At 42.9% G+C, this 11,984-nt stretch overlaps 1 long non-coding RNA gene across 1 annotated transcript; it reads left to right on the top strand.

The window, feature by feature from the left end:
• Positions 1–1,140: 1,140 nt before the first annotated feature.
• Positions 1,141–4,040, top strand: LOC121058768. Its single transcript, XR_005814338.1, has 3 exons — positions 1,141–2,083; positions 3,200–3,309; positions 3,409–4,040. It is a non-coding gene; the product is annotated as an uncharacterized LOC121058768 (long non-coding RNA).
• The last annotated feature ends 7,944 nt before the right edge of the window (positions 4,041–11,984 follow it).

Genomic DNA, 11,984 nt, shown 5'->3' with positions numbered 1-11,984 from the left:
GCTTGCAAAACCCTCCCGTGCAGAGCAGCGAAGGTTCTTGGGGGGCACTCGAGGAACAGCCCCGCTCATGCATGGGCTCTCCCTGAGCAGTCTGATGGACAGGAGTGCTGTTGGGATGGGGTGGCATCCAGCAGCAGGTCACCCGCTGGGGAGCAGACGTGGCAGAGACCATGGAGCAGGGCTCAGACTGGGGCAGGGTGCGAGCGGGGTGGTGCGGGCCTCCTCCACCTTCCGCAGGCCGGAGCTGCTGTTGGACACCCGTGCAGCATGTCCGGGCTTGCAGTGAGCGCTGTGGGGAGGGGAAAGAGGCGAGGAAGGAAGCAGGACAGCTCAGGAGGCCTTTATACGAGCGCCAGGCAGCTGGGGGAGGATAGCCACGCTGGGTGCTCACTGGACCAGGTGTCCTCTCAGCTGCGTGTTTCCAGAGGAGCGGTGGCCCCATATGAAAGCCTGCTGGCTCAGGTGCTCCAGCCATGGCAAGCCTTGGGCTTCCACGGGGGCAGCCTGTGCTCCCATGGGTGCTGCCACTGCCTGCAGGGTTGCTTTCACAGCCAGCTTTCCACATCAGCAGGGACAGAGCAAGGCCGAGCCATGAGCAGCCAGGCCGGCACCTGGAGGTGCAGAGCACTGGGTAGTTTTTGGCTGTGCCAAGCTTTGCCGTGTTTTTAAGACATCAGGGGCCACGTTATGTGATGGGCTGTGCCCATAAACGGCTGACAAAAGCCACAACACTATTAGACAATGTACATGTAACATGCTAACACCAAATGTACCAACAATGCAAATACTAATCGCAAAGAGGAAACCAAGCATACGTAGACAGTTTAAAGCCAATCTGTGGGCCTTCTTGCCATTCCGTTTTTTTAACTGCGGACTCTGTCAACTCATCTGTACTTATCCTTGACCCAGGCAACAATGCACATTGATCTCAGTCCAGATATTCCTTTGCTGCATGACTGAATGCTTATTGTATTGTCTTCTGTCATTTCCTTTAATGGTGCAAACAGGAAAGAAGCTTTAGAAGAATTTCTTTAAGCCCAAGCGGTGTGGTACAGAGTAGAGTGCAGGGCCCCTGCACTGATGTACATCTTGCTTTTCTAAGTCAGAGCCATTCCTATGATATAACGTTCTGATTCCCCATCAGGTCAGCTTTTTTTGCTGTCCACACTGAGCTGTTTTTAGTGACAAAAATTGTCTCCTGAAGAAGTTGCAATCATGTTCTGGCAAAGCGCAGCATACACTTTTCTGTGGTTTTTGCAATCTGAGCTCTAAAATAGCAGTCTTTTCAGGTCCCAAATAAAACTGCAATGTGTATCTATTCCAGATTAAGTGTATTTTCAGTTCTGCAGTTCTTTCAGGAAGTTCCTGGCATATCTTCATTTCCATTGCATGTCTCAGGAATGCATCTGCAGATCTTCATTTCTGCCTTTTGTTGAAACTCTTTGCAACACAATAAAAAAAATGGGATCAAAGCCACAGTGGAGACTGATGCCAACAAAAGCCTATATAACCCCAAACAAACTCTTCAGTTTGGCCCTATAGGCTAACTGAATTACTGTTATCACTATATCATGCACATAGCACACCATAAAAATCTTACAGAAAACCAGTTTGAAAGCACAAGAGCTCTGCTTGGTTTCACCAAACGAGGGGGGAAGTAAGAAGTTTTCAGTCAGAAGTTTTTGAATAGTTGTGATGCCACTGATAGTTGGGGGGAGAAATCACAAAAAGACCTGTGAGCCACTGCAGCACCTCTAGGGCAAGCAGCATTTCTCGAGGAAGACACAGTTTGGGGTAACACCTCTAAGCCAGTTGCTGCTCGCCATTTGTGCGCTGAAAAGTGAGGTGCATTTCCATAAGTGGAAGCCAAAATTTGAAGACGTGCCTCAGCAGAGCTGTGCTAAACATCTCATAGGCTTGCAGAATTTGGTGGCAAACCCCAGCTGTCACCAGTGCTGGAGGCTGCTGCCTGAGGCCTAAAATGGAGCACGGCTGGTTTCCGCAGCAGACAGCAGCCACAGGGTGACAAAGAGTGCTGCTAAAGAACTGGTTATGTTGTGGAGGCAGCAGACAAGATGAAAAGGTAGGGTCGAGCTGTTCAGGTGAAGGGAGAGTTTCACAGGGGAGTCCAAGGCAGGGGGCTGCTATGAAGGCCCACTGGTAGATGGGGCTGATGGGGAGGTGCAGCGCCCAGCATGTGCTCCCTGTCCTGCGACGTAATGCTGCTGCCACGGATGGGGTTGGTGACCTCTCCTGAAATTGCTCCTTTAAGTAAGAAGGTCTTTTTTAAGAAAGAAGGCTGAATGGGTAAAGAATAAACCTGTTTTATTAAATAAATAAATAAATAATAATAACAAGAAAAAAACTGTATGCTTTTAAGCAGCAAGTTATCTGACATATTACCTGAATAATTTTAAGCTTAATTTTTAATTTTACCATAATTAATGTTTATAACATTAACAGATAACATGAACCATAACTTTACCTGAATAATTTTAAGCTTAATTATAATTTTAAGCAGCATGTTACCTGAAACCTTTTCATTTCATCCATAAATATTTTTATTTGTTTTTGTTATTTTCTGCAGTGTTCCCAGCTGTAATAGCAATATGTACATAATGCATAAGGTACATAAGGTGCTCTCTTAGGTACTTAGAATACCTGTTCCATTAAATAAATTTTTACATTAATATATGTTTTTATCCCCACTCAATTATTCCTCTCTCTTCTCCCAATTCCATCTTCTCTGTCAGGTTCTTGCCAGCAGGATTCTGGTCACAAAGTTTAAATTGCTAAAATTTAGTGGGATTTAAAATTATGCTTTTCTGGATAAAGCACATTTTCCTAAAAGGGGGTAAAAACCTGCTTACTTACTCAGGAAGGGGGTCTCTGTACTCTTTATCAGAGCACCTCTGGCTAGCACTGCAGCATGCCTTTCTCCTCTCTATCACACCTGCAACCAAAGAGCACATGGCTTTGCAACCTGCAAAAGTGGTGGAGGGGGAAGAGGGCAGCCCCAGCACCAGCCAGCTCTGGGGTCCCGCTGGGGAAGCACTTGGTCGCTACTAGAATATTTTTGCAGTGCCTCTCTTGCTTTGTGCTGGAGCTGTCATTCTCAAGACCCAAGGTGGACAACCTGCTAAAGACCATCTCTGCTCTTTAGACCACCCAGGCTAACATTCAGCTCCTGCTTTTGCAGGAGGGCTCTGCCCTGTTGCCTCCTGTTGCCAGCCAGAAGGTGGGGGTGACTTGCCTGCTGCTCACCACCCCACTGCAGCAAGAGGAGGGGAAGGGTGGGAAGAACTGAGGGTAGGAAGCACACCTTCCCTGAGCAAAAGTGGTGAATGTCCTGCCCTTCCTCCCCATGAGTAATGTGGAATTTCCCTTTTTTCTCCTGTCCCCCAAAAGGACCCACCCCACATCCCAGGAGATCTGTTTTTACATCTGCCACACCTCCTGCTATTACAAAGTTAGCGAGGTGTGAAGTGTGCCTCCAGCCAGATGCGCGGCCTTGTGAGGGCGGAGGTAACAGTGCCTCCTGGTGACTTCTGCAATAACATGAAGCTCCTGCAGTGAAAAATGCAGATGTTCTCAAGCACTTGAGGGCCACTGAAACTCTCCCACAAGCTGTGTGCTGTTACCCACAAATATTACAGGCCTGAGAACAGCAGCCAAATGCCAGCTTGAACCTATTCACCCTACACTGAGGTCAATGGAGCAGGTCACTGAGCAGGCTCCCAGCTCTTTCACTGGCAGCAGGTGTGGGAGCAATCACTGCAGTAAAATACACCCAGGTGTGTGAATATGAATCTGAAGACCTTTGGGGGGATGCCCCAGTATATTTGTGTGGCACCGATGAAGATGCTGAGAACACAAATAAACATCCCAGTTGAGATGACCACACTGTTGGACCTCTCTGAGCTGCTACTTCTCCTACATGACTTAGATTCCTTTTAAAAACAAACAAAAAAAAACAAACAAACAACAACAAAAAAAAAAGAAAACAGCGGCAGAGAAACAACAAGCCTATCTGGCTGACAGTGAGTAAAATTCAGTCCAAAAGCATCTGCAGCAGCATTTTCCTTGGTCTTTACTGCGCAATTAAGCACTGAAGAAATGCCTAAGAATCAGCTAGCAGACAAATGAAAAAAGAGCAGATTAAACCAAAACAAAACACACATTCATTTTTGAGAGTTCTTTGTTTCCTGTTCAGTCCAACCCTATGGCTTTGTGAAAGTAAAATACCTCCACTAGAACCTGAAGGAGACTTTTCTCTGTGCTTGACTTCTTTTCCCCACCTGATGTTGAAGTATTTTTAATCTTAAGGCCTTGGTGGGAAATTTAAGGACTTTGAGCTCCAGTGGCAGGTAGGTGGCAGCTGTGTTTCCAAGTGTCTGAGCGCCCGTAAGACTCCACAAGATCAAAATATTTTGTGCTTCCCCAGCTCCCACAGTACAAACTGATTTCTACCAGTCTTCCTACCCTGCATATTGCTCCAGGTCCACCTCAGATATGGGGGTTATTATTCGCCTTCCATGTTGACTCCCACACAGATAGATGAGGGGCAACCTCACCGTTTATTAAAGTGCAATGACTTGTTTGTAATTTCTGGTTCGAGAAACATAGCCGCAAATGCGAGGCACTGAGTCTTTAATGAGCCTGTGGCTGGAAATGATAAGAGATGCTTCCTGTAGGTTTCAGCCTCACGTATTGTTTTTTGTAACAATGGGAAAAAATGAAATGTGTTTTCTAAATCAGCAATTTTATGACACAGTTAGTTTGCGTTCCCTAGCAAGGAACCATTAGGGAATATCAAAACTTATAAATGAGAAAGAATTTGAGAAAACAGGATAAACATTACCACTAGTATGTTAGTAATTTCAGCTCATTGGGCTACAATTAATGCATTTAAATTTAATTCTATTGAAGGCTGATTTTCTTCATCACACACATAGAAACCTTGATTGATGGCACCTTCCTCCCTCGTGTGAAGGCATGCACTTTTGTGAGCCTGAAACCCCAAAACCTTACTTCCATGTGCAGCAGGATTCTCCTTCCCTGCAAACACCACCGGCTACCCCACTTTCGAGATCAGCTGTGCTGTCCTTTCCCAACAGCTACAGCTGGCATCAAAAACATCCTCCTGCTTCTGCCAAAACAAGACAATTCCTGTCCCAGAGAAGGGAAGGGAAGCAGTGGGAGGGATTACCGACCCGGCCTCTATTCCAAGAGCTATGAGAGCTTCTCTGTTGTTGTAACTTGTGCCAGGTCAGATTCAGGAAAATCAAATTTGCTGATTTCAAAATCTTTCTCCTTAACCCCCATTCCCCCAGCTTCTTCCCCACTTCCAGGCTCTGGCTAGGTGCAGTGGAGAATTCTGTCCTGTGAAATGTCTTTTCAAAACACTGCAGTGCGTGTGCCTCCCCGTGTAACCGATGCAGAACGGAAGCATGCTGTTAGGTTTAGCTGAGGCTGTGACTCAGGAAGCACGAGAGATCCTTAAGGACCCATCTGGCCTTCACTTTGACTGCCAGAGACGACAGAAAGGAGGGAGCTTTGACCGCATGTAGGGACCTGGGCACTTCTTGACCAAAGCCCGATCAGAGGCCAGCACTGAGCTACAGCTGCACGGGAGCATTGCCACCCAAAGCTCTTCCCTCAGCCTCCTCCTCCCTGCAGCAGTTACTTGGCTTGACTGAGGCTTGGCTACTTCTACAAATTGGTCAGATCAGCAATGAACAATTTCTCTTAGTCACAGCTATGACTCACGGCTACCTTCACCCTTGTATTTTTGGCTAAAATAGAATTTCCTTTTCATCTTCATCTACACTGTAGATGTAGATGAAGGCCAGAAAAGTCTGAGTTTAAAGCTCAAGTGATAATCAACTGGTGCTACAACAGCTTTGTGGATAAGAATCACGTTAGCTTTGTACAAGTTGTCCAACATTGTAGGCTAGATTCGTGTCACTGAAGAGAGGCATGGCCAGTAACACAGCCCATCCTATGTTTTATATAGCTGTACTGGAATAAAATGGAATCTTTTTCTAGAAGTGCCCAGTTAACAAGACTAGTCTGGACATCTACATTTTAGATGGTTCAGTTTACGTGAGCTGAATCCTATCTTCTGTGACTTACTGTAGAAAGATGTGTTTAACTTACTGGTATTTTAATCGGTAAAACTTATTACTGCCTTTCTTAAGCATATATTCTGCATGCAACTTCCCAAAACTGTCCTTGGTGTACTTGTGATATGAAACTAAATTATTTCAGAACAAAGCTGAGATGAAACCTGATAACAGAAGAGTAAAAAGACGTGCCTTCCCCCCCACCCCCCACCCCCCCTTTTTTTTCATTTCTCCTAAAGAGAGATAACTATTTCATTTCTGTGGGTGTACAGGTTAGAACGGCTGAAAACATGAGTACAAGTTAGTAGTACTTGCAGCAGCTGATTCTCTAGCAGATAAGTGTGGGATATTCTTAGCTATACATGTAAATCTTTTGAATTAAATGTGGCAGAAATACAGTATCAATAGAGTAACACAGAGCCAAAAAGAAACATTTTATTTTTATTCCTTAATTAGTTGAATTTACTACTGTCAGTCCCAAGCATCTAGAAATCTGAACTGGGACAAATACTAAGAGATTGTTTGAAAAATATGTTTATTTCTTAAGTACTTTCTGTACTTTGTCATTCACTAGGACTCAACTTTTTTTCTGCAACTATGAGGATGAGAAACTTTTTCTTAAGAGGAAAAAAAAAAAAAAGAGGAAGTAGAATGTTGAAATTGTAATTAAAAGGAACTAATTATTCCAATTTAAAAAAGGATCCTAGGTGACCTGGAGTTGAACTAAACTAATTCTGTTTATCCAAAAAATATACCTAGGGAAAAGACTCATCCAGCATTGTCAGCTATTTAACATTTGATGAAGTGCAGGAACCCCAGACAGCTGCATGAATATGGGAGGAGCCATGCTGCTGATGCAAGATGTAGGTGAATCCTTTTCTGAAGGATGTTGCATCTGCAACATGGAGATATAAGTCGCTAGCTGAATGTTTCCAGATCAACAGGAAAAGACAAATGGAAGATGAACATTTATTAAACATGAAATTACATTTTAAGAAGTAGTTTGGACTATCAAATTTATGGAAGCTGGGAGATAATACCACTAAAATCACTGTCCCTCTGCACAAGCCCTGTGAGAAAGTCTGTTTGACTACCTAACCATATCCTCCCTTTCCTTTGTGTATCTCTCTCACTCAGAGAAAGGCTGTTGCTACACTAGCTTGGCTGTACTTGCCTGTATGGATGTAAAAGACTACTAATATGAATCATCCATGCAAAACAAACAAACAAACAGGTTTTGTTTATATTGCTCATTGGAGCACGAGTTGGGTTTATGCTCTCTCAGCCCCACAAACCCATTCCTTTTTTATCTTCTTAGAATCATAAAACTTCGTAGAATCATTATCTTCATAGAATCACAGGATGGTTTGGGTTGGAACACACCTTAAATGTCATCTAATTCCAACCACCCTGCCGTGGGCAGGGACACCTCCCACCAGACCAGGTTGTTCAAAGCCACATCCAGCCTGGCCTTGAAAACCTCCAGGGATGGGGCATCCACAGCTTGGGGAGTCAGCTCTGCTTGTGCCTGACCGTGGAGCTGTTGTGTAGGTGTGCCTGAGATGAAGAGCAAGTCCCAGCATAGACAAAATGTAAAAATCTTTGCCAGGAGTTGCCATCATGTATAGGATTTGGAAGTTACACTGATGTGCAGCTACCCACCAGGTGGAGCCATGCAAGCACAGGAGTTACTGTCATGTGGTTTATGGTGATAGTGATACCTCCTGCAAGTAACTTGTGCTCCTCCTAGCTCTGTAGAAATCTGAGTTACTCCAGATATAACCCCATTCATTTCATTTCATTTCATTTCATTTCATTTCATTTCATTTCATTTCAATTTCCATTTATTTATTTACTGCATAGTAATAGAAATCAACACTGGGAGGTAATTCTTGCAACTCTTTTGCTACCATACTCTTTGGAGCAGTATTCTAATATACAAGAAATAATGTAAGATAAACATGAAGGAAAGAACATGAAGGAAAATATTAATGTAATATTAATATATTTCATACATTTCTGACATTGTCTCTCTCCATTGACTTTTCTTTCCCTCAGTGCCGAAGAGCATGTATTGAGTCCTGAGGCAAAAGTTTCAGTTGATGTTTCATTGTTGAAAGGACTGTATTTATTGGCAATGAGCTGGAAGAATGGTGTTATAATAATGAAAAAGGTTTCAGGTTTTGGCCAGTGGATGCCAAGACTGACAGCACACTGCCTGGAATAGAAATGTATGTATCTGATTTTCTAGAGAGGGATGTGAGCTCTGAAACCTAGTAATATTCTCTCTTTCTTCCACTTGGCCGCACATTTACTTTTACTAACATGCCTTTCCCCCACCCCCTTGCCCCCATATCTTAACTATCTTTTTAGTTTACCAGAAACTGAAGAGAAGGTTATCATCATTCCTCAGCCTTCCATCTCTATCCTGTACTCCCTAAGGTCAGTTTACTCATGTATGCCAAGCATTTGACTTCCTTTTGTTCCTTTTCCGTTCGAGTCATTCCTGCCAAGACATCTAATGTATCTGATTCTTCACCTTCAGACAGAGATCATCCACAGTGCTGAGGAGCCATGAGCAGACACAAAATCTAGCACTTTTGGAAACAGGAGATACATAGCATAGTACAGGGAGAAAGCGAGAAAGGATTCTCTGTATATCCCACTTTTGGGGGTTTTGGGGCTGTTTGGTGTTTTTTCTTGATGTACTTGAGAGGAAGAGGGTTGGGAAATAATTCTTGAGTCTTGATAGCCTTACCCAGCTAGCCTTAAAGTACAGTTTAAAAGGCTTAAAAAAATTAAATGAAAAATATCAAAGCCCAACCAATCAATGATCCACAATGTCAAAGGTCATTACTGTCTAATGAAAACCTTCGAAGTGAGCTAGCCCGGTTTACAAAAACTACAAAGAATCAGTCCTCATGCAAGCCAATGGGACAATATGACTATAGCCATCACAAAGTAGGATCCTAAAATACCCAGTTATTAAAGAACCAAAGCTTGAAAGCCCTGCAAGAAATTTCCAAGGAATTACCACTAAATTTCCTTTGTTAAGGGGAACCCAAGAGAGAAGAAAAGACTCGGTTTCTGAAGGATAAAGGGTGGCAGTCTCCTGATGCTGGAAGCAAAATACCTGAACCTCCCTCTAAGCTCCTGGGATGAGCTCGCAGTCCTGGAGCTCAGTGCAGACCACTTGGCTTCATGTGAGAGAAGATCCTTTGACAGAGATGCTTGAGGACAAAAGGAGAGCTGCCTTGGGTTGAGTGGGGTCATAGCAAGAGAAACAGTTGTGAGTCACTTTTGGATTCTTGATGCTGAAGAAGCAGAACCTGTTGAAAACCCCAGTTGTTCATTTCCAGGGAACTGGAAGCACATTCCCATACTACTGTTCTTGTGTCTGTAACAAAACACCTGAAACAACTCTGAAGAAAGAGACTGTTTTTTTCTGACTCACACCAGGTGCCGTAAGTCTTTTCATCTTAATGGCGTGGCTTCATGCTGATTTTATGCTGAACTTTAACCTTATAAATACAATGCAAGGCAAGAAGTAGACTTTGTATTTCTTTTTGCTTGGTGTTCCTCACTAGCAAGGACCATGAATGTTTTTTCAGCTGTTTTAAACACATTTTGAAAAATAGACTTTGCATCACCTGCACAAGAAGGTTGAAGAAAGGAAGCAATGAATTGCAATTTCTTCATTGCTGGAATACACTTTCCTTTTTCCTTCCTTGTGCTTCAGCAATGGGGTCGTCGACTTCTGCAGCTAGCTCATATGACTTGTCCGTAAATTACAGCCAGGACTTTGATTTTCTACCAAGTCAGTTTAACATCCATCGGTTAAAAACGGCAAGCATCCCTATCTCTAAAGAGCTCCACTGGCACGGAACCCATTTCAGGCTGTTTTAAGATTAAAATTTGACAAGCTCAGTGTTCAAGCAACTTATTTGAGGCAGGACTTACTTCCTACCATAATTGAGCTGTGCAGATAGAAAAGGCAATTTCCACTGTACGTACATACAGGAGAACAGAAAAAAAAGCCTTCTGACTTTCGTTTTACGGCATGGCTTGGTCACATTCTCTATCCATAAATGAGACTGCACCTACGCTGCCAGCAAAGTTATGTTTTCTTCTCACAGGATCTTACCAGTAACAAGACACTCTTAACTTTTACTTTGTTTTATGAAGCTGACACCGCACTCATCTCTCTGTGTGGAACAGACAAACCTAAGAGCCATTTAAATGGAATCAGGCAGAGTATACACACAGGATCCTCAACACAATTAAGACTTTCATATTAAGATGGTTTTGGAAAGACAGTTGTTATTGCACAGAAGATTTAATCCAAGCCACATCCCTACACTTGCCTGTGAATGGTGAGGTAGTGATAAATTAAAAAATATATATCAAAAACAAACAAACAGAAAAAAAAAACTTCCTCTGATGCATATGAAAAGTGGAAAAGCTCTACATTGTTCAAATTACACCTTTTTGCCTGTATTTAACATCAGACATATCATTGCCTGGAAAGACATTTCAGTATCTAAAACAAATGACATGAAGTTTATTTGCATATTTGTGTCAGTAATATCTTTAGCAATATTTTTAGTGCACTAAATTACCAAGTAGCTCACTGAAACTTTGTACTGAAATACAAACACCCCAAGTATTATCAACTAACATTTTGGTTAGGGTGTAGCCGCTGCTCTTAAAAAAATAATAATAAAAAAAAAATAAAATAAAATTTGGTTGCCTATGTCTCCTTCTGAGAACAGTGTGTCCACGTTATACTACAAAAACTAATTAACTTCATGGGTGTATGAAGTAAATGCAAAGATGACGTTCTCAATGTTCATTGTTTTGACCTATTCTACATCATTTCAAGCATATCAGCCACAAGAAAATAATGGTCTTCCTAAATAGTTTTACAGAAGTCATTTTTTTGTTGATGTTGTTATAGGAAACAGAACAGCAAGTGGCAGAGTCTCCTTCCAGAGCAGATTAGAAAGAATTCTGAGATTTCTGGGAAGTTCAGGCACTGTTGAGTTTTGGTTTTCGTCTGAGTCAGAACAAACCTACACACACAGGCACACTTTTTTTTTTTTTAATTTCACACAAACCAAAGGTTTTTCCAAGAAACTATGATGTTTCTTCAGATGAAGCAGGCCTTGCATGTTGCCCCTGCTCCAGGAGGTTGGTGTTCCTGACAGTTACGTGTTTATCTGGTGCAGCAAACCCTCGAGGACTGTATCGACTGAGCGTGCCTGTCGCCTGCTGCACAGACCCATCATGCCAGGTACCTCAAAGCCTCCATTCCCCAGCATGGGCTCGTCAGGCCATGGCCACACTGGTCCCTGCCAGACTCCAAAGCTTTTTCATATTGCTGGCACTGTGCTCAAGAACTCTGAGAGCTGTGAATGGATCCCAGCAACATTGTTTATAATGCAGTATATTTCCAAGAAAACAATTTAGGTAAAACAACCGTATTTCTTTGTGATAGTCACAGAAAAAAATCAGATCAGCCCTGCCACCCTCTGGTGCCTGTGTTCAGACCAACTCTGCTGCATCCAGATGGGTAACCTGGGAACACACCACTGGGACAGAGGTGGGATAGAAAGAGCCAGGACATTCACTGGGATAGCTCTATGTCTTCCATTTTCTTGGGAAATTGAGGTACAAAACAGAGAAAGAAAAAAGAAAAAGAAAAAAAAACAAACAAAAAAACAGATTATAGCCACTTTGTGTGCATGTGTGAAGATGCAAGCACTTAATCAAAAGAGCTCAACTGACCAAAAAAGGCGGTATTTGGAACATTTTCCATTAGGAGTTTTCCTTTCAGTAGGGAGGCACAGATATCAGACT

The sequence above is a fragment of the Cygnus olor genome, chromosome 1 (genome assembly GCF_009769625.2).
Source record: "Cygnus olor isolate bCygOlo1 chromosome 1, bCygOlo1.pri.v2, whole genome shotgun sequence".
Lineage (NCBI taxonomy): Eukaryota > Metazoa > Chordata > Aves > Anseriformes > Anatidae > Cygnus > Cygnus olor.
This window is presented reverse-complemented; position numbering and strand designations above follow the sequence as displayed.